We start from the raw sequence: 23,283 nt of genomic DNA on the forward strand, positions 1-23,283 counted from the left end.
GGTAATGTCGACCGCAAAAGATCAACTCAACTCTTTTGTAACGTGAACGTGGGACTCAGTCCGGTTTGGGTGGCTAGAAAGCGATCTGCCCACGTTTGACGTACACTAAAACGACACCAAAGTGTCCTACGTGTTAAACATCCTTTGTTTGCATGGGGCCCATCATGATTACGACTAAGCTTGTGTTTGATATGAATTGAAAAACTAATTTTCAGTTAATAATTTTTGTTATACGTACCAATTTATGTATAACAATTTATATATTATAGAGTTGTATAATATAATATTTTAAATCATCAATTGTTGTGTATGAGAAAAAAAATTATTATACACAAATCATCTCCTATAAAAAAAACAAGCAACAATTGTTATATCATTTGTTAAAAAAGAAAATTAAACCTATAATAATATATATCATTAACCACAGTACTAATCTAAAAAAAGTCATAAAACAAAACAAATCTCAAATATCACATGTGTCATAAATCATAGAGTAATACTTTTATTTTAAATTGCCAAAGTTTATATCATTAACAACAGTACTAGACTCCATCGCTGGGTAAAATCAAAGAAATAGCGATGGATTGGTGTCGAACTTTGGACCTTAAAACTAGCAAATAAATTAGATGAAAAAAAAGAATAAATGTATAATTTTATATATAATTAAAAACTAAAGTTTTATTATAATGCATAAAATGTTATTAAAACGATTCATAGATTTCATAATCTTTCAATGAGTTATATCATTTTCTTTTGGAAAAACTAATTTAAGTGTTTCTGAGAAAACTAATTTATCAGCTAATTTACACCCATCAAGAGCATAAAATATGAGCCCAAACGGTTAAATTTCCTAATAAAAAACTTCACTGTATCGTAGTATAATCCACATCATGCCATTTGGTGGGTCCATTCAATTCTTTAGTAGTTGATGTCTTTTATGAGAGCAAACCAAATAAACAACCCCTAAATGTCTTTATATTTCCATTTGCTTCTTTTACTTTTCTGGAAAGACCTTTACATGCAACCAAAAGACAATGGAATAAAATAAGATAAATATTGGACTTGATGTACAATTTATTAAAGTATCTAAAATTGTTATTTTTAAATCACTTTTATTTTAAATATACATATTTTCTTTCATCCTTAAACAGCGTAGTTTAGGTTGGTAGCGATGAAACTTGAAGTATCTTATTATTTAGTAAAATCGAGTAATCTTACTATTAGGGGGGACGGAATTATAGAAGAAAGGAAGGATGTACTGCCAGTACCTCTAAGATGTGATTTCCTTACCGGCACGTCAATGCTGGTGGGGTGATATGTGAGTTAATTAACTTGTTCAACCATTCAATCATTGTACATTGATTACCAGTGACAGTTCAATCAGTTTGGCGGTTTAAGTGAATCAAAAATTTGGGACCCTTTAGCCTTACTATACTTAATGTCGTAAACCGGAAGTAATGACTTATAGATTAATGGAAATACTTGTTTTGCTTACTTGGCACAGTCAGTTATTGATATCATTGACATTGAGAAAACTTAAATTCATTCCAACTTGGCAACTTCCAACCAAAATCGTTCCAAAATCCAATTTGACATAGTGAATATTAAAAAAATTAAGCTTAATAGACTAATCAAGAAAGAAGAATCAACAATGGAGTTATCAGTAATCAGTTATCAGTTATGGTGTTAACTTTCACTAGCTGAGGACAAGAAAGAAAAGAAAAATAGAAATCTAATTTACCATTACATAAAATTGCACTTAACATCGAACATATATGTGGTCTTTAATTTTTATGAACACCTGTAGAACACATATTTTTCTCTAACTTGACAAAAAGCCAGGAAAAACACAAGTAATATCCAGTTTTAGTTGATAAGCCTGGTATTTTTCTTTATTAAGTTTTATGTTTTACTTTAAAATAACACAAGAACTAGTGGAGCACACATCGTTCATAACCAGTTACGGAGAATCAGAGGAAGAAGAACATATCGTTTCAGGATTCAAAAATCAATTCTTGACACTTGACAGCCTTGAAGTTTTCAGTTTTAACTTTCAACCTTTAAACAATCAAGAATCGATCAGAGGAAGAAAAAGAATCGAGAATCAACTAATCACAGATTGGTAATGGTTTATGTGATTCTATCGAGAAAGAAGAATCAAAGAATGAAAGAAGATTTGTTGGAAGAACAGTCGTAGGTTGCTTGGCTGATGAAATTTTTGGCGTACGTGAATGGAAAATGGACAATCCCCTAATCGAGATTTGGGTTAAGTGGGGCCCATTAGAATGGAGGTCTTAAGCCTTTGTTTAGTTTTTCTTAAACTTTTAATTCTTATTTTAAGGCTTGTACCAAAATTATTTTGTATATTTTAAAATTAGTTTATGAATTAGTTTTTATATTTTTAATATTTTGTAAATTAGTTTTGTATAATTTTTATTAGTTTGTGTTTACTTTAAAATTAAAAATTAAGTGAGTTGAGTGTGTTGGAAAATATAAGGGTTATGGGTTGGAAAAGGGGATAATAACTTAGGAGGGTAATAACGTTTTCCGTTTATTCATATTAGGTCCCTAACGTATTTTTTGTGTGTATTACACCAGTAAGGTTGTTATAACCGTTTAGAAATAATCTATTTTACCGGTTTCTTCCTGTTAAAAAGACTATTTGTACACGGTTAGAATAACCTTAATGGTGTAATACACACAAGAAATACGTAGAGATCTAAAATGGACAAACAGGAAACGTTATTACCCTTCTAAGATTTTTAGTATTTATTATTTTGAATATATATTTTTTAAGATTTTTAGTATTTATTTTATATGTGTATTTCATATAAAGTTGTTGAAATTAAAAAGAATAAAAAGTAGAAAGGTTTGGATTGGATTGGATTTTGTAACCACATCATCTAGTTAACCTCTAGCAAAACAAAACCTCTAGCAAGGAGCTAGATATAAGAGCAAACTAAGGCTGGATTGGATTGTGTGACCACTTATCCAGCATTTCCCCTATGCGAATAGGATTTAATATCTCCACAAGATAATCAAATTGGGTCGATTCAGCCCCTCCTCTAATCCCCCGACACCAATGAAAATCCCATCCCCCCGAATCCCATTATTCACTTACTCGAGCGTCTTGATTAAAGGTCAAAGCAAAGAGCCTACTGAACCGCTCCCTAAGAGAAATATCCAAGCACCAAACATCCTTCTAGAACCTTGTTTGAGTCCCATCCCCCACCACTCTATAAATGGAATTAGAAGGAATACAACCATTCTCATGGAGATGATTAATGGATCCTACAATCTTTTGCCGAACACCCCCTCCAGTTCCTATTCTCGAATCGTCCGAAAAACCACCACTTTCCCCATGACAAAATTTGACAATTTTAACCCAAAGAGCTCCCTTGTCATTAAGAAACCGCCACTTCCATTTATAAAGAAGTTCGAGGTTAAAAGCATCCAAACTACCAACCCCAAGACCTATAAGTTTCTTATTTAAAAAGTGAAAATTTACTATAGGGGTTTATAGTTTCATACGGGGATAATGACTTAGGAGGGTAATAACATTTCCTGTTTGTCCATATTAGGTGTCTAACGTATTTTTTGTGTGTATTACACCCAGTGTTCTAAAAGGCGCGCCATGGCGCGCGCCAAGGCGCACCATGGCGTGAGGCGTGACTTCGCCGTTACGAAAAGCTTCATAACGTTGCTGTTAGGCGTAACGCGTGGCAAGACGTGATATGGCACGCCATGGCGCGTTATGGCGTGTTATGGCGCGTGTTTTTTTCGTTTGAGACATAGTTTTTTTCTCTTTGTTATGTCTTTTCAAACCGGAGATACAAGTATTGTGGTTTTTGTTAACTTTTTGTTATTAGTTATTGATTTAACACTTCTAAAAAGTAGTTATATTTAATATAAATTTATATTTATGTGGTAATATAATTTTAAATTAATACAAAATCGCCGCCTTACATCATGCCTTGAAAAACGTCGTAGCTCGCCATGGCTCGTTAAGCTTGAGGCTTGGCCTTGCCGCCACGCCACGCCTCACGCCATTTAGAACCTTGATTACACCATTAAGGTTGTTATAACTGCTTACAAATAATCCATTTTACCGGTTTCTTCCTATTAAAAGAACTATTTGTAAACAGTTATAATAACCTTAATGGTGTAATACGCATAAAAAATACGTTAGGGACCTAAAATGGACAAATAAGAAACGTTATTACCCTGCTAAGTCATTATCCCGTTGGAAAAGATAGAAGAGTCAGAAGAGATTGTAGAATTGATATGACATTGAGTCGGGAGAGAAGATTTCTTCCACTCTTCTAAATAAGTTTTTTCAAAAACATAACTATTATTTTTCATTTTTTTTTTAAAAACAACCATTTTTATCGGAATGCCTCATTCTGGACTACTGTTAATATCCCGAAGGTTTTTTGATTTTTTTTTTCAAAAAATATCTCTGTTGAATCGAAATATCTATTTCGAAGTGTTTAATTTCAAAGTTTTTAATAAAATGTCTGATTTTATGCACTAATATCATATATAGTTTACGTTACTAAGTTGGTTTAACTTTTTATTAGATATAACGACTTTTTTCTTATAATTCCGGAATTGTTAATCAGATTTTGGATTTGTTCTTGAAATTTCAATGTGTTTTTTTTCCAAAATCCGAAATTTAGTCCAAAATCCGAAATATTGATCCGGAATTCCGAATTATCTATCCGAAATGTACATTTTTTGTCAGAAAAAGTGTTTTTTCTTGTCCATTCCGAAACAAGTGGTTACTTTTACTAAAATTAATTTTTTTAGGTTATTTTTTCAAATACATAATTATTTGTAGTTAAATTACTTAATTTCCCTATTATTTATTGTTAAATTACATTGTCCAAATGAAATTCGGGTTAATGCAAGTTGCATAAATCGTTCAAAATATATCCAATATTTATTTTTATTATTTTACAAACGTCTAACTCACATGTCCATTTGATTTTAGTTTTAAATATATATATTTTGTTCATTATAAAACTTGAATCATAAACGAATTGCTAAGAAATAGTTTCCAACATTTCTAACACGTTAACTGTTTTATATTAATATAAAAATACACATTACATTTATAAGTATATTGAATGAATGTGAACAAATGATTTGATACAATTATCTTTTATCGTATTATTATTATTTTTAATTTAAGGTTACTTCTTGTTAATATCAATTTAAAATAATAAAATAGTAGCAATCTAACGTGTTATTGATTACCACCTAAAGATACAACGATTGTTTAATCATTGTTAAGGTTTACTTAAATATAATCACCTCAAAATTGATGGATTCTAGATGATAACCCATTAAGGAATACATTATATCCTTTTCAAATATCGTCATTAAGTTTCCACGTATTATCCTCTTCATAGAATTAAGCATGCGTGAATTCATATAACTTTTTAATAAGTGTTAGGAAAAAGAAAAGATGTAAATTACTTTTTATGTTTATTATAAAAGACTTATGTACATGTGTGGTATAAAACATATCTTTCACCTTATGGATATTATATAAAAACCTTAAAAATTTGTCAATGATTGATGGTTTTACCTTAAATCTGATTCTATATACATTAGTGCCTGAAATTTGTTTACGTTTATGTCAATTTAAAGGTCAAAACGATCACCACTCCATACGGAGTAGCACGTTGGCATCGATTCATATAACTTTCTAATAAGTGTTAGGAATAAGAAAAGATGTTAACTAATTTTTATTGTTAATATAAAAATAGGGGTGAGCAACTGAACCGAACTGGTATCGGTACCCAACCTGACACTCGGTACTAGCATTTTCCTTTAATCGAGATTCGGTACTTCAGCAGTACCCGATATCAAAATTTTTTGTATAATACCGCCCGGACCGAGAGATAGTGCATATTTAGCCTTGAAAATATAGTGCCGATTTTGAATGGAATGACCGTTTCCTTGTGCTAAGTATGTCTTATGTTAATAAATAAGACAGAGACAGTTCAACCAATTTGAAGGTTTTAAAGGAACCAAAAATTTAAGACCCTTTAACCTTTACTATAATTAATGTTGTAAACCGGAAGTATTGGCTTATAGATTAATGTAAACACATGTTTTGCCTACTTCGCAGAGTGAGTTATTGACATCATTGACATTGAGAAAACTCAAATTCATTCCAACTTGGAAACTTCCAACCAAAATCATTCCAAAATCCAACTTGACACGGTGAATATTAAAAAAATTAAGCTTAATAGACTAATCGAGAAAGAAGAATTAACAATGGAGTTATCAGTAATCAGTTATGGAGCTAACTTCACCAGCTCAAACTCGACAAGAAAGAAAAGAAAAATAGAAACCTAATTTTCCATTACATAAAAATATTCTTAATCTCTAATAGATCTGTGACCTTTATTTTTTATGAACACCAGTAGAGCACACATTTGTCTCTAACTTGATACAAAGCCAGGAAAAGCACGGGTATGTATCCAATTTCAGTTGATAAGATTGGTATTTTTCTTTATTAAGTGTTATGTTTTACTTTAAAATATCATAAGAACTATTATAGCACACACATTTGTCTCATTTGTTCCATCATTCTTAATCTATTATGAAGAATCAGAGGAAGAAGAACATATAGTTTCAGAATTCAAGAATCAGTGCTTACACTTGACAGCCTTGAAGTTTTCAATTTTGACTTTCCACCTTCAAACAATCAAGAATCGATCAGAGGAAGAAAAAGAATCGAGTATAAACTAATCAAGAAAATCAAGATTATCAGATTGGTAATGGTTTATGCGGTTCAATGGAAAAAGAAGAATTAGAGAATGAATGAAGATTTATCAGAAGAACAGTCGTAGGTCGCTTGGCTGATGAAATTTTTGGCGTACGCGAATGGAAAATGGACAATCCCCTAATCGAGATTTGGGTTAAGTGGGGTCCCTTAGAATTGGGGTCCCTAAGCCCATGCTAAAATTTTCTTAAAGTAAATTCAGCTTTGAAATAAGATACATATACATGTTGTCTTTAGCCACTGTTATAATGAGTAGTTACAAAGTGAAATGTTGTAATTGCAAACTTTTAGGAGCAAACAAACCATGGTTATCTATCTAGTGGTGATATTTGTTATGATTTGCAAATGATGACGGTGTTTCAACTCCACATTTACTTTGATCAAATGTTAGTAAAATTATTCCCATTTGAGATAAAACTTTTAATTTGAAGTTAGAGTTTCCATTTTGAGGATGAAATCCATCAAGATTTGAAAATAATTGCATGTCCTACACCATTTTTAATAATATTCTCAATCCCTATACTTGTGAAAAAAGACTATACATGATAATAAGGATTAACACTGCTGATTGTTGATTAATCAATCGATTAAAAGGCCCTTAGCGCCATCCTCACAAATTCACGACAAAGAGACACCACCAAGTCCTCCTTTAGTTGTCTGTCTAATTATTCACATATTAATTCATGCATGCCCATAACCTTTTTCTTCTTATTACCAATAATGACTATTTTTCCCTTCTTCACTTCATTTATTGTCAAAATATTAATTCTCTTCTTTTAGCACCGTACGACACTGAAAAAGGTGAAATGTAAGTTTAGTTCGATTCTAGACTGGAAATTGATACCGTACCCGGTACCGGTACCATATACTTTTATACGGTATAGTACTCGGTTTTGATTTTGCATCCATTTTAGTACTTTGTATACTTGGTTTTGGTAGTTGTCGGTACCATGTTCATACCTATATAAAACACTTTTGTAGATATGTGGTATAAATGATATCATTCATCTAACATAATTATTTCATGGAATATTGACACAAAAATCCTAAAATTTATAAACCATTGACGATTTTACCTTAAGCCCGATTTTAAATGTATGCATGTATGAAGTTTTCAAAGCTTTTTCATTTATGCAAATTTGAAGGTAAAACATGTCTCACTCCATAAGAAGTCCCATGTTAGCATTACTTAGTGTTTGCCACATAAGCTAGTTTCTTTAACTTAAAACATAAATCTATGGGGAAGGAAATCACTATTTGGATTTCGAACCCCCTACATGCCATATACAAGGCTCTAATCACTAAGTTGGGACCATTTTGTTATACACATGGTTTATCTATAATATATAATGTATATAATACGAGTAGATGTAAAATACAATCATCATCATCATCATCATCATCATGTGATGATATCGTTGTTGTTATTATTATTATTAGCATTATGTAACTAGTTTACAAACATATATATAAAGTTATACGGATTTCAATGTTTTTATATAAATTTAAACGTATAATTGTAACACAAAGGATGAAATAGATTTTTAGAAGTATATACATATAACAAGTGTATTATATAAATTATGTATAAACATATTGATGCATATTTAAACATATAAAATCCTGTTATATATTAAAACTACACATTTATATAATAAAGCACATATAAAACACATACTTATATTTATTTATAGATATTAATAACTATAAACATGTATTTATTTTACATGTTATAACATAAAATACATATAAAACAAATACTTAAATGTTTAAATATGTTTTTATATATGTATCTATACATTTTAATAACAAAACAATAACAATAATAACAATAATAATATTTATTATTGAAGATCAAGTTATTGTGTTTTTCGTTGCATGTGATTGCACGAGAGTTTCGTTGTTACTAGAGAGCATGTAATTTTATGTGTCATAAATATTCTATTTTAAATATTTATTTTATTGTTCTGTTTCTAATTAATTGAGCCTCATACATGTTTCTCCTTTGTAAACATACACGTGTTGTAGCATGCATGCGTGTTTGATGTCGTAATCTTCGGAAATATTTTTTTGTTGATATTTGGTGACATGCTATATGTTCGATGTGTCTTTGCATAATAGGTTGATATGCCACACCTACCGCACATCTTTATTGTATATATAGGTGGTGTGACCTTAGGATCATGTGTGCAGAAACGGTTTTTCCTTGAATTGTAATCCTTGAAATCCTTTTCCAGTTTCGTTACTCATATTTATCATGAATATTAGAGCCTATTGAAATAAGAAGCATCATTGAAAAGTTATTCATCTTGTTGATTATTATTCCACACTTTATTTTCTATTGATAATTGTTTTATGACTCAACAAGTGATATAAGAGCATGAATCAAGTATGCTTCTGGGATTTATGATCTATTTGTAATCCTTGTATTCCAAGTTTCTTTCATATCTTCTTTAAATTTGCTTTAAAACTCTTTCTCTAAAATGTTTATTTATCGACTAATATCTTGTTAAATCATTGCAAATTTCAATCAACAAGTAATTAATCTCAATTACTCAAATAGTTGTGGCTTTAACAAAAAAAGGACCAATACTTATTCCGGGAGATTATGATGACTGCGTTGATCGAATGAAAGACTATCTTTATGCTCTTCATGACGATGTATGGAGATCTGTCATAAATGGTCCACATACGGCTTGTTGCATCTTGATTTGGTGGTGATCTTTAAGAAAAGAAAGTTCTCACATTTACTGACAAAAAGATGATTGAGAATGATCACAAGGCGAAGAGAGAAATGTAGTATAGTACTCCTCCAAACATTAACTATAAATTGAAAAACTATGTTTCTGCTCATGATATGTGGAATAAGCATAAGGATATGTATGAAGGAACTGAGAAACGTAAGAAATCTATAGAAGCACATCAAATCATCAAAAGTCAACATGAAAGTAACATCATCTTCATGTCTTCATTACAAAGAGAATGGAAATTCACCATTTATGTTGTCAAAAGTTATGAACGAGTAGATGTATATACTATAACTTACTTTTTTGATATCTTAAAAAGTCATGAAGAAGATATCCTTGATGCTAAAAAGGAAAAAAAATCATTTGGTGGTCCTCTGGCATTTGTTTCTAAAGAGGAAACTACAAAACAAGTTATTTCTAATGAAGATCATGTACTCTTTGTCAACAAGAAGGCGAAAAGTTCTATAAGAAAGTTTCACCGAAATTTTGTTATTGTAACTCAAATGGTCATAGGTATGTAAATAAAGAATGGAAACCAAATTTTCTAGACAAACCCAACTAGTCAACAAAATTTGAAAAAGTTGAGAAGAAATTGGTTGGTGTCTTTGGGTTTGACTGTAATTACTAGAATGGGAGGAACAACTTTGCAAAAGACTGAATGCTCAACAAGAGACAAACAAAAGAAGAATTAGACAAGGATGAGTCATTCCATGCTGAGAAGTTGAAGGAAATTCATGAACTAAAGGAAAAACAAATGAATTATCCTTACTTGCTTAAGGTAATGATTGCTAAGGAATACAAGTTTGGTCTTCTGGTTTTGATGATGAGGAAATACATCGTTCCACTCATGGAGCTCTTATGGCAATTTAGGATGGAAGTTTTGCAACTGAAAATCCAAAATCTTATATGAAAGGTAAGGGTAATATCATTCACTATGTAATTTCTATTCGCACAACCAATAATGTTCCTCTTTCCAAATATCAATTTGATATTATTGAATTTGAAAAAGATTGCATAACTTTAAGTCAGACAATAATTTCAGCGAATAAGGAGACCCTCTAGGCGCATATAAAGATAAAATAAGTTGAAGCTACGATTATAAGAAAGGACTTTAAGATTGAGTCTTGAGAGAGATGTAGTTAATTTAGATGATGATATAATCTTAGTAAGGAGAGATAATCTTAAGTTGTTAAAACAAAGGAACATATTTTGTAACATAGCTAAAAGATTGTATTCTCACTTAAAAGAGCTTTATTATTCAAGTAATATTTTAAAAGATTTGCGTTGCAAATTACTTCATTTTCTTGAATTTAAAGAAAACATTGATGAAGACATTTCCGAATGTGAAAGTTTGGTTTCGTCTGATACAGTTCTTAATCACACTTACAATTAGGGAATAGTCTGGGAAAGAAGTATTATCAACCAAAGTGAGTTAAAAGAAACTATAAATGACACTCTTTTACTAAATGACCAAAAAGAAGAAAATAAATCAAAATGCACCTATTAAATGTATTGCTTCAACTTTTGATTTGGAAAATCCATTGGCTTACAAAGTTAAAATTGAATTAGAAATTAATATATTAGACATTACTGATCATGAATATGATTTTAATATTGATTCTGATGAGGAAGAAGAAGAAGTTGATTTCTCAAACTTTTTTCTTGAAAATCTAGAAATTGCATCAAAACCTATTGTTGAAAAGAAAGAAGAAGAGTATGATTTCACAAGATTAATTTTAAGCACCGATCCTAAATGCAAATTAATTTGAAAAGAAAGGAAAAGATGTATTAAATGACGTTGTTTGTGTGTACCCACATGTTCGCAAAACCCCATATCAACATTTTGTAAAAGAACATTATGAATGTTGTGTTGTAGAAGAAATTGATTATATTGTGAGAAATGATAACATGCCTTTCAAAAATAATAGCATTTGGTCAACGCTTTTCATAGTAGAATAAAATTCACAAAATAATCCAAAAGGTCAAAATTCTCAAATCACGAATTATGTCGGGTAGGTAGAACTTCTAAGTATAAGCAGGAATCATCATTATCTATTCAAAGTTCCTTTACGAAAAAGGCTAGGAGATCCATATATAGGTAGAAAAGAAGAGAGAAACTTTTATCCCAAAGGAATTTGTGCCTCATTATTACTACATTTTTTAGCGAAAATGTTGTTCCTAATTGATTGAACACATACTCAAATTTCAAGAACAAAAGATTTAATCACAACTTTGCAAATCAAGTACCCAAAAATGAAAATTTACATAAAAATGGAAAAAAAGAGAAATTTAAAAATGAAAATTTTAAAAAATTGATGATAAGGCAAAAATCAAAAGTACTATACTTACGAAGATTGACGCAAAATCAAAAATCAAAAGTGAAATTATTTAGAATTGAGTATTTCGCACTCTCCCCCATCTTCTTTGAAAATGAATCATGAAAAAAGATCATAAATGATATAAACTCAAAGAAGCCCTAAATATTCCACATCTAGATGTTGCAATAGTCATTGAAGATTTCAAGATGTCTACGAGGATCTTGTCATGACCCCATTCAAGAAATTGGATGAAGTCAGAAATAGAGCACTAAGATTTATCAGGATGGAAGAGGACAAGAAGGTCAAGAAAAGGACAAACACGTCCAATGATCACCCTAACATGAAGAATGTGTCTTCCTCCCAAAAATCCTATAGAGCTAAACCTTACTCAAGACTTGAGAATCATAGGGTTAATGCTCTGAAAGATGAAGATTATCCTAAGATATCTGACTACTATTTTTCTATTAACATTTTAGGTCTGGTTTAGGCAATGCAATATATTGGGCATAAAGTAATATGGCCTAATAAATCAGATAAAACACTAGTATGGAAAGATAAATCCAAATGGTGTGTTCATCATGAAGACTTTGGACATCTTACCGAATATTGTTTCACCCACATGATGGAGATTAGTTACTTGTTTGAGCAAAGGAAATTTGAATGAACTATTGGGAAGAAGGAAAGACAAGATCATGCAAAAGACCCAAGATCCTGAAGTCTCCCCCAAAAAGTAGAATCTCCTCCCTCGGATGCCAAGGTAATTAAGTTTATCTCTGGTGGATTGGACATATGTGGAACTTCTTGTTTTTCAGCCAAAATGCATGCAAAGATTTCCAAGATGGAGAAGGAATATAGACCAAGAAAGAATGCATTCTTGACTAAAGAGACCTCTTTCAACAAAGATGACATGGAAAATATGCTAGACCCACACCATGATGGTCCATTCATAATATTATATGTGTCTAAACACTTTGTTCAAAGGATCTTGATTGATGGTGGTGACTCGGTCAACATCATCCTCTTACTATTATATTGGGCATGCCCTGCATCCATGACATGAAGGCTTTCCCCATGACTTACCACTAATGTATGAAGATGCCTACACCATGGGGAGTGTTCAAGATCAACAATGAACAAAAAGAAGCTAAGAATTTCTATACCACTTCGATGAAAAACTCAGCCATTCCTAGGAAGTCATAACAATTAAAAAGAAGCACAAGATGTCCTAGAAGCCAAAAAAGTTGTGGTTAAAGATGTCTTGCTAAATCTTGAGTATCCTACATCAAAGTGCTGCTAGGCACGGATTTTGATCAAGATCTTAAGCAAGATCTTACCAAGTTCCTGAAGGATAAGAAATCAACATTTTCTTGGAAACAAGAAGATATGATAGGTATATCCACAAATATAATAACTCATAAAGTAAATGTTGATCCAAGTTTCAGGGCAATTCATAAGATTGATTGTAACACCCCGAATTAATAAGACCTAGAAAGGAAAAGAAAAACCCCAAGACAAGAGGTCTTATCGTCAAGTCCAGGGAGGAACTCGACGAGTAGGAGTGAGTTCCATGTCGCGGATTAAGTGGCCCACTCGGTGAGTCAGGGGATTGACTCGGCAAGTATGGTTTGGGTTGGGAAACCCTAATTTCGGGACTTGGTGCCCTATTTAAGCATCATATCCTCATTCCCTCAGCCTCATCTTCAGCCCCAAGACCCCAAACCCTCACCCACGAAACCTTAGTGCCTTTCTTGTGATCGTGAGTTATTTTTGGAGTGTGTGTGGTCTACTTAGAATCTTGAAGAAGGAGAAAAGCTTGGAGGAATCAAGAAGAGGATTGTAGATCCAGAAGTACCTTCTCAATCTCATCACTTTCTGGTAATCAAGTCTTGACCTTCCTCATCAACCTCTTAGATCTCCTCATGTCCCTTTTGTTTGAGTTTTGGTTCAAAAGCTAGATCTATGGGGACAAGGACGTCCCAAGCTTAGATCCATTCAGATCTGGAGCCCCTAGGTGTGGCTAACACATAAAGGTGCAAGATTTATGCCATTAGGATGTCCCATGCAAGCTTAAAGAGATTATCATGTCCTTTTGGAGCCCCAAAGGCCATGCAAGGAAGTAAAGTCTGGGACTTTACGTGGTTATTGGATGTATAGAGCCTAACCCTTGATTTCCCTGCTTTGATTTGGAGTAATAAGGGTTTTGGATCATGAAGTGATATCTTAATGAGCTAGGGTTTTGGCTAAACCCGTTTAGAAGAATTAAGAGTGGGTAAAGTTGGAAACTTTACCCTTAAGAAGTCATTTCCAGTGTGTAGACGAAGTTTGGGGTTTAGATATGAAGTGTAGGGGCTTAATCTGTTAAGATGGCCCAATCAGACTAAGGGACTCGACGAGTCCAGGAAGGGACTCAACGAGTCGATGAGAGTTGTCTCGTTTTCCGGTTATGGGTAAACTCAGCGAGTCAGGGGGAAGACTCAGCGAGTTGACTCGGTTTGTCACGAGTCTGGTTAGCCATGGAACTCGGTGAGTCGGGGGCTGAGTTGACGAGTTGGTTCGCGATTGTAGGATTCTGAGCTTTTGGACTCGGCGAGTTGATGGAATAACTCGGCGAGTCAAGTCAACCTAGAAGTGTTGACTTTGACTATGGACCGTTGACTTTGACTTTGACCAGAGTTGACTTAGTTCGACTTCTGGAGGGCATTTTTGGGACTAAGTGTTATGTTGGTATTGGTAGCTCGGGGAGCTAGGGGAGCAGCGGTTCGGGGAATTGTCGGATAGCAGCCAGAGGTTTCAGCCAGATTTCAGCAGTGCGAGGTGAGTCTCCTCATTGTGTGCATGGGTCTAAGGCCACAATGTCGGAACATTATGTTTGGGTATAGTAGGAAGACCCGGGGGTTATCCCTAGGCATTTTATTATATGTGCCGGGTGAGGCCCGAGGAATGTTAGTATGCTAGAGGTAGTTTTGATCCTTGTATGTGTTAGTGTTATAGGTTTCGGACCAAGGTCCGATGCCAGGCGGAGCCTGAGGAAGGTTTATATGTTAAATGATAAATCATACTTGTTGTCTTTGTGATACTTGTATGTGCATGGTAGGGAGGTGAGTGTGGGCGAGGTCCCGTATCTCATCACTAGCCAAGTATGGACGGGGTTCCGTATCTCATTAGTAGTAGAGCAGGGGCGAGGCCCGAGTTAGGAGGGAGGTGAGTGTGGGCGGGGGACCATATCTCACTATCAGCAGGAGCGTGGACGGGGTTCTATGACTCATCAGTAGTAGGACAGGGGCGAGGCCCAAGTTAGGCGAGGCTTTAGATCAGGAGCATAGTAGACTATGTTTAGCTTATTTATTATGTGTTATCTTATATGTTGTATATGCTTAGAGGGCGGGGCCCAGAGACAGGCGGGGCCTAAGAGAAACAAATATTTTTACCGAGCAACGCTCGAAGCCAGGCAGGGTGTAACATCCCCCTCTGGCACGTATCACAATATTGTCCGCTTTGGGCCACTCGGCACAAGGACTTCCCAGGGGGTCACCCATCCTGGTACTACTCCCGCCCGAGCACGCTTAACTGCAAAGTTCTTATGGGATCTGCTGCCCTCACGACTTTAAAACGCGTTGTGATAGGGAAGGTATCCACACCCCTTTTTTTGTTTAGCCTGGCATGTTTTACTATAATATAAAAAGAATATGTTTTGAGATTATAATCTGATCTGATATAATAGTTTCATTTCTGAATGAAATGGTTGATAATTATGGCTTATTTAATGTCTTTAAAAAGGAAATTTTTCGGACCATATTCTTGCGATGTTACAAGTTGGTATCAGAGCCTTGGTTTGAGGGATTCGGACATGCTCTCGGGTGTGTTTGAACTCAAACTAAGGACTTGGTACGAAAATTTTCAAAGGAAATAATTTTTATAAAAACGAGCTTTAAGAAAAAGAAAAGAGTTTTGAAAAGAGAAAAGAACTTTGAAAAAAGAAGAAAAAGAGTGTGGTGTATGCAATCAGTCGGGCTCAAGTATGTTCTCCCAAATTACCCATACAAGATTTTGCTATGTTATGATATATGCTTTAGAATTGCATGCTAGATTAGGACTAAGGATCTAGGAGGATGCCTTATGTGCATGTTATGTGTATGAGCTTTATGAGTTGCATGCTAGTATAGATTCCTGAGTAGGGGTTAGAGAAATATGATTGGATTATGTAGTTAGGTTTCCCTTTCGTCGGAATGCTACTTGCTTTGTGATTTGTGGGACTCTGAGTGATGGGAGTTAGCCATTAGGTGAATACGTCACGTCGCATGTGACCATGGTTGAATAATCTCAGAGTGTTGGATTTGGCCCTATTGCGCAACTCTTGTATGAGTCTAACCGTTGTGGGGATGAGTCCTTTACTCGAAGGATTATCTGAGCCTCGTCACATGTGATGGTATTCGGGTAGTGGCTAATTGGCATTATGAAGATACCTTCAGTAGCTGAGGAATGAGTGCGGGGTGGAGGTTACCCTAGGGCAAGACTAAGATGAGAGTAGTGCTCGGAGCAGTAGTAGTAGTAAGGGACTTCATGGAGTCGAGACAATCCTTGAGGAAAGTACGGATAGATGTGGAAGGTAGTTAGGGACCATACTACTGAAAACAGAGGATCTGTATTCGAGTCAAGGAGAGTTGAGATAAAATCGGGGAACTTGTAGTGAGTGTGAGATTCCTCAACAGTGATGAGTATTTTGATGATAGTTATGTTACGATTCATGCAGTATAGTGATGTTACGTGAGAGGCCAGTGGGCGGTTCAGGTGCCGGCAAGGGATCAGGCTTGGGTTCAGGAGCCAGTCAGCTCGAGGAGCATATGAGAGAGTTTGTATCAGCTGAGGTTACGCACGCTATTTTGGACCAGACTCCTTTGATCTTTGGCACGGTCAAGGAGGGAATTTTGGAGCTTTTGGATAGCTGCCTCGAGGCCTTTCGGGCCGAGATCGCTGCAAGGCAGTTAGGGGCATCTTTGGGGGCGAATGTTTGTGGATCACTAGGATCCCTCAGGAGGAAGGATTCTGTTGTTATCTCATGTCGTCAGGGAGCAGAGATGGGGTACGCAGCTGGTCTTCAGGAGAGTTCACTGCATGATTGGATGGTGGAGGTTTCGCTGGCCGTGCCAGAGAAGTTATCCGACATTATTGGGTGTGTTACTGATAGGCTAACTGCTAGACGTCTGGGTCAGACAAGAGTTGTTCAGGTGGTTGATGGGGTAGTCGGGGTAACTCGACAGCAAGAGTTTGGTTTGGATGTGCAGTTAGGGAAGAGAAAGCAGACTTATAGTCAGGTTGAACGATCTGTGCAGTCGGACGCTGCCATAGCTGACGCCAGAGACCCGAGTGGTCGTAGCAGATGTGCAAGGGGTAAAGGGGTACATGAGAATGTGCACAGTAGGTCGCAGTGTGGTATATGTAGACGGAAGGGTCATCTCCACCAAGAATGCACATTGAAGGAATAATTGTGTCTCCGTTGCCATCAGCCTGGTCATTTCAGAGCAAATTGCCCCCGTATAGCAGTTAAGGCAGTTCAGGTTTCGTCACAAATACTTCAACAAAGATAGGGAGTTCAAGTTCCAACGCCCATGGTTTCGCAGGAAGTCAAGACCAAGCCGCAATAGATCGCTAGTATGTATTTCAAATTCAGCTTCTGTTTATGATTTTATTGTTATGGTACTGCATCGATATTGGTAAGGTTATTTCAGAATTTTGTGACCTGCATGTGATTGAGTTATATGCCATCTGCATACCATGGATGTTAGAGTAGTGGTTCGAAGATGTTTCCCTTAGAGTAGGTTCTCAGGATGCAGTTACTGTAGCAAGTGTGAGTGGGGATCGAGAAGTGTTCTATTAGTCTCTTAGAGTGGTTCTGATGTGGTATTCGTTAGTTTTGGAACACCAACAATACTAAGTATCGGTTGTCAGAAGATCGACCATTAGATGAAGAGAAGGATTGAGAATCCTTTCCAAGCTGGGAGCTGTAGGAATCTAGTTGAATTGAGGTAGGGGAGTACTATCCCGGTAGTCAGAAGCTGAGCTAAGAGTGTAACTTGGATGTGTTCGCATCCTTGCTGAGAAGGAAAGTAGAAAAGGTAGTCATTTGGATAGAGCAACAGGGAAGTCGGGAGTTTGATAAACATCCCGAAAATCATGTATTCGCGGTGGTAGAGGACTGGTTTGGGAAACCAGGTTGATCTTTTTCCCAGTAGCACGCGAGTAATCAGGATGTTAGACTATGGAGCGTTGGTTGTTAGATGTATTCAGGCTGGTAGCTAGCAGTTGACCGTGTGAGAAAGTGTTGTAAGACTACTGGATAGTCGTACCATTCATTAGCAGTTTAGTTAGAGGAATGTGGGCAGGGGCCCGTATCTCCTAGTTAGTGGAGTGTGGGTGAGGCCCGTATCTCCTAGTTAGCCGGATAGAGGTCGAGGAAGAATAGTTTGTTAAGTTTCAGGAGGGAGTTGGTCCTGCATAGCCCTAGAAAGGTGAGACCTATGGGGGAGACCACTCCAAAATATAGTTTGGGGTTAAACCCGTGGGCGAGGCCCGTGTGATTATAGCAGTGCAGGTGGGACCTGGTAGAGACCTTTGGGTCAAGATACAGGATCGGGGATTTTAGGATCTATAGGGCTATGAGTGGCAGTGTGGATAAAGTAGTTTCGGTAGATGAAGTTTTATGCGGAGGTCACTGGAAGCGACTGAGGGAGTGATTAGTCGTTTAGTAACCGGGTATAATCCGGTATTCCAGATAGAGGACATATAAGTTAGGACATGGGAGGTCCCATTTCCTATGGAAGATAAATAGAGCAGTTTTAGATAGTTGAAGTTTCTTTGGAAGTCGTTGGGAGCAACTGAGAGTTTGAGTTTGGGTTTAATAACCGGTAAGAGTCCGGTAACCAAGAGGATGGTAGTTCATTTGGGACCAGGGTGGTCCAGGTTCATCCGAAAGGTAGACGAGTGGCAGCAGAATATCCAGACAGAAGCAGTTGTAAGAAAATTGTGCGAGGAACAGTTAGTTGACCGAGTGGTGCGACGCCTCTCACAACAGGGTTAAATAATCTCAGAGGGAAAGATTTGACCCTATTACGCAGCTCTCGTATGAGTCTAACCATTGCAGGGATGAATCATTTACTCAAAGGATTATCTGATCCATCCGCTGGGTTGGGCGTTCAGCATTGAGGCGTGATAAGAGGAAGCCTCCAGTAGTTGACAGTGAAGGAACCAGCACTGGGAGCGAAAAAAGATTTAGTATATCATAGGTTTGGTTCTACTCAGAGATAGAGAAGGTTATTGCTTATGGAATTTGCATTGGGAAGGCTTGTGACCGCACTGGAAAAAGGGGTGAACCCCTTGGATGTCCAACATAAGTACTCGGAGGGTACCAACAAGATTGTCGATTGGGTAAGGGTAATGTACTCAAGGTTTGTGGTGATTCGGTGGTTCTCATAAAGATACCTTCGAGGTATAGCATTTCGCTCAGGAAGATTGGTTGGAAGGCCAACAAAATCGGTCCTTCGAGGATTGGACCGAACATGCAAGGTATGCGGCGATTAGGATGAGAGGTTGCAGAGTAGTGGGTCGTGGTGGGCTTCGAGGACGAAGTCTAGTTTAAGTGAGGGAGAGTTGTAACACCCCGAATTCAGAAGAGCTAGATAGGAAAGGAAAAAAACCCAAGTCAAGAGGTCTACTCATCGAGTCCAGGGAGGAACACGACGAGTAGGAACGAGTTCCGTGTCGCAGATTAAGTGGCCGACTCAGCGAGTCGGGGGACTGACTTGACGAGTCTGGTCTGGGTTGGGAAACCCTACTTTTGGGACTTGGTTCCCTATTTAAGCATCATATCCTCATTCCCTCAGCCTCATCTTCAGCCCCTAGACCCCAAACCCTCACCCACGAAACCCTAGTGCCTTTCTTGTGATTGTGAGCCATTTTTGGAGTGTATGTGGTCTACTTGGAAGCTTAAAGAAGGAGAAAAGCTTGGAGGAATCAAGAAGAGGATTGTAGATCTAGAAGTAGCTTCTCAATCTCATCACTTTCTAGTAATCAACTCTTGACCTTGCTCATCTACCTCTTAGATCTCCACATGTCCTTTTTGCTTGAGTTTTGGTTCAAAAGCTAGATCTATGGAGACAAGGACATCCCAAGGTTAGATCTATTCATATCTGGAGCCCATAGGTGTGGCTAAGGCATAAACGTGCAAGCTTTATGCCATTAGGATGTCCCATGCAATCTTAAAGAGATTATCATGGCCTTTTGGAGCGCTAAAGGCCATGCAAGGAAGTAAAGTCCGGGACTTTACGCGGTTATTGGATGTCTAGAGCCTAGACCTTGATTTCCCTGCTTTTGTTTGGAGTAATAAGGGTTTTTGATCATCAAGTGATGTCTTTATGAGCTAGGGTTTTGGCTAAACCAATTAAGAAGAATTACGAGTAGGTAAAGTTGGAAACTTTACCTTTAAGAAGGCATTTCCTGTGTGTAGAAGAAGTTTGGGGTTTAGATCTGAAGTGTAGGGGCTTAAACTATTAAGATGGCCCAATCGGACTAAGGGACTCGACAATTCCAGGAAGGGACTCGACAATTCCTGGAAGGGACTCGACGAGTCGATGAGAGCTGTCCCGTTTTCCGGTTATGGGTCAACTCAGAGACTTAGGGGGATGACTCTGCGGGTTGACTTGGTTTGTCAGGAGTTTGGTTAGCAAGGGAACTCGGCAAGTCAGGGTCTGACTCGATGAGTTGGTTCGCGATTGCAGGATTTTGAACTTTTGGACTCGACGAGTTGATGGAGAAACTCGATGAGTCAATTCAATTTGGAAGTGTTGACTTTGACCATGGACCGTTGACTTTGACTTTGACCATAGTAGACTTAGTTCGACTTCTGGAGGGAATTTTTAGGACTAAGTGTTATGTTGGTATTGGTAGCTCGGGGAGGTAGAGGAGCAGCGGTTCGGGGAATTGTCGGATAGCAGCCAGAGGTTTCAGCCAGACTTCAGCAGTGCGAGGTGAGTCTCCTCATTGTGTGCATGGGTCTACGGCCACAATGTTGGCCCATTATGTTTGGTATAGTAGGAAGACCTGGGGGTTAGGCCTATTCATTTTATGATATGTGTCAGGCGAGGCCTGAGGAATGTTAGTATGCTATAGGTAGTTGTGATCCTTATATGTTTTAGTGTTATAGGTTCCAGACCAAAGACTGATGCTGGGGCGAGCCCGAGGAAGGTTTACTTCATAATTGTTGTCTTTGTGATACTTGTATGTTCCTGGTAGGGAGGTGAGTATGGGCAAGGTTCCGTATGTCATCACTAGCTGAGTATATGTTGGATTAGTGCCTAAGTCCATAACTATAATTGGTATATACTTGACCCGACCCGACATGGTCCATTTGGGTTGCATGGCATCGGAACATTTCGATAGACCTTTTAATGAGAAGAAGATATTTGTGACATATTAATATATTATAAGTTCTAATACATTAATATGAAATCATATTATTTAATTAGTATTGATCTGGAATTAAATTAGAATTAATTTAGTGATCAAAAGAGACTAATTAAATATATGGGGATTGATTGTGTAAATCACAGATTCTTATATATGTGGGCTTATGATCCATGATTCCTTATGTTGGGTTTAACCCATGTGGTGGCCCATGGATACTCCATGGAGGTTAAAACCCATGGAGCATAAGGAATGGGTAAAGTCATATGTTACATGGTGTATCCCTAATATCCACACTATATAAAGACCCCATTGGTTGGAGAAATTGGTAGTAGGGCATAACATAGAGGGCAAGCCAATTTCTATGAACTCATATCTTCTCTCATGGTTATTCCAAATGTTCATGGTGTTGTGTGAACCATTTGAGGTGCACATTTGGGGCACTAGGCTCTTGAGCTCCATGGAATCAAGCACCAACAAAGAGGTATGTAATTCTACTAGTTTTATACTTGTACTTCATAATATGCTAGTTAGGATAATACATTGGAAAATTGATATTTGCATGTATAATAGAGAAAACATAGATCCAAGGTATTTAGGGTTTCATGTACACCATAGGAGTGTTAGAATGCTCAAAAACCAACAGTGGTATCAAAGACTAGACTTGTTTTCAGTTATACTTTATGCTATTTGCAAGAAAAATCGTTTTTTTGGAATCTGCTAGTTCACCACGAAGTGGTGACTGTTCAGTGAAACTTTTTTTAGTTTCTTTGGCCTATTTTGGATTAGAATCATTACCACAAAATGTTTTTCTTCATATAACTTGATTTTGATGTTATGGTAATGTTTATTCTCATCCAAATAAATGATAATTGTCATAGTTTCAAGACTTGTTTTAGTTTATGTGATTAGTTAAGTTCTTGAAAATTGTTGATTATGAATATTCATGCTTATGAGTTTTGTTAGATCATAGGAATTATGTGCAAATTGTTTGTTAGTATAATTCTTGATCTTGATGAAATTGTATGGACTCCATAACTTGTCCTCAAGTTATGGATCACCAAAAGTTTTATGTGCTTCCTTAACTTATGAGTTAGTTTAGATTAATGAAAAAAATTGTGTTTTAGTTATTTTCGATCCAAATTAATCTAAAAGAAGTTCATAAAATGTGTTTTTTGTAACTTGTCCTTAAGTTATGTGAAAATTCATATTTATGAATCTTAAAACCCATAAAAGTGCCATAGGTTACGCAAAAATGAAGAGTCTTTTTCATTAAATTGTTTTATGACTCCATAACTTGTCCTCAAGTTATGGATGTTTAAGAATCACTTCTTTAAAAGTGTTATTATAGAACAAGGAGTTACATAAAATGAAGAGTCTTCATTTTAATGTACATTAAACTCATAAGTTACGAAATGAAAGTTCTTGAATAGTTTCAAAACTTGCCCTCAAGTTTTAGAATTTGTAAAGTTTTGCTTATGAATGCTTTAATTACAAATCAAACCCTAGAATTTTAAAAGTTTAAAAATCAACACTTATACTATTATTATAATTTTAATTATATAGATATGTATAAGATAAAGTCAATCTTACCATTAGTAGGCCTCATTCACGAAGCCGGTCTATAAGGGGGTATAAGGTTACTGCCTATAAAATGGCGGTTTAATGGGTGTCCACTCTCACCCACCGCTTCCTTGACTGGTGGAGGGTCGTTAGCCGAACGGGTAGGAAATGACTATAATTCTACCTTCATTAAAAGTATAATGATAAATACTAAGTAACTAAACACTTATAAATTCTCAATCTTAGTTACTTAGGAAAATGTGAAATACGTGCTAACCCATGAAATTACACTTTGTACCTTACCAAGTCGTTAGTGGAGCGTGTGTGGTTAACCGGCACACTAATAAGGAAGAGTAAGAGTGGCAAAGGGTAACTTGACTTTATTATAGATCGGTGGAGT

Source organism: Lactuca serriola, chromosome 4, assembly GCF_051521515.1.
Source record: "Lactuca serriola cultivar US96UC23 chromosome 4, Lser_US96UC23_V15, whole genome shotgun sequence".
In the NCBI taxonomy this organism is placed as follows: domain Eukaryota; kingdom Viridiplantae; phylum Streptophyta; class Magnoliopsida; order Asterales; family Asteraceae; genus Lactuca; species Lactuca serriola.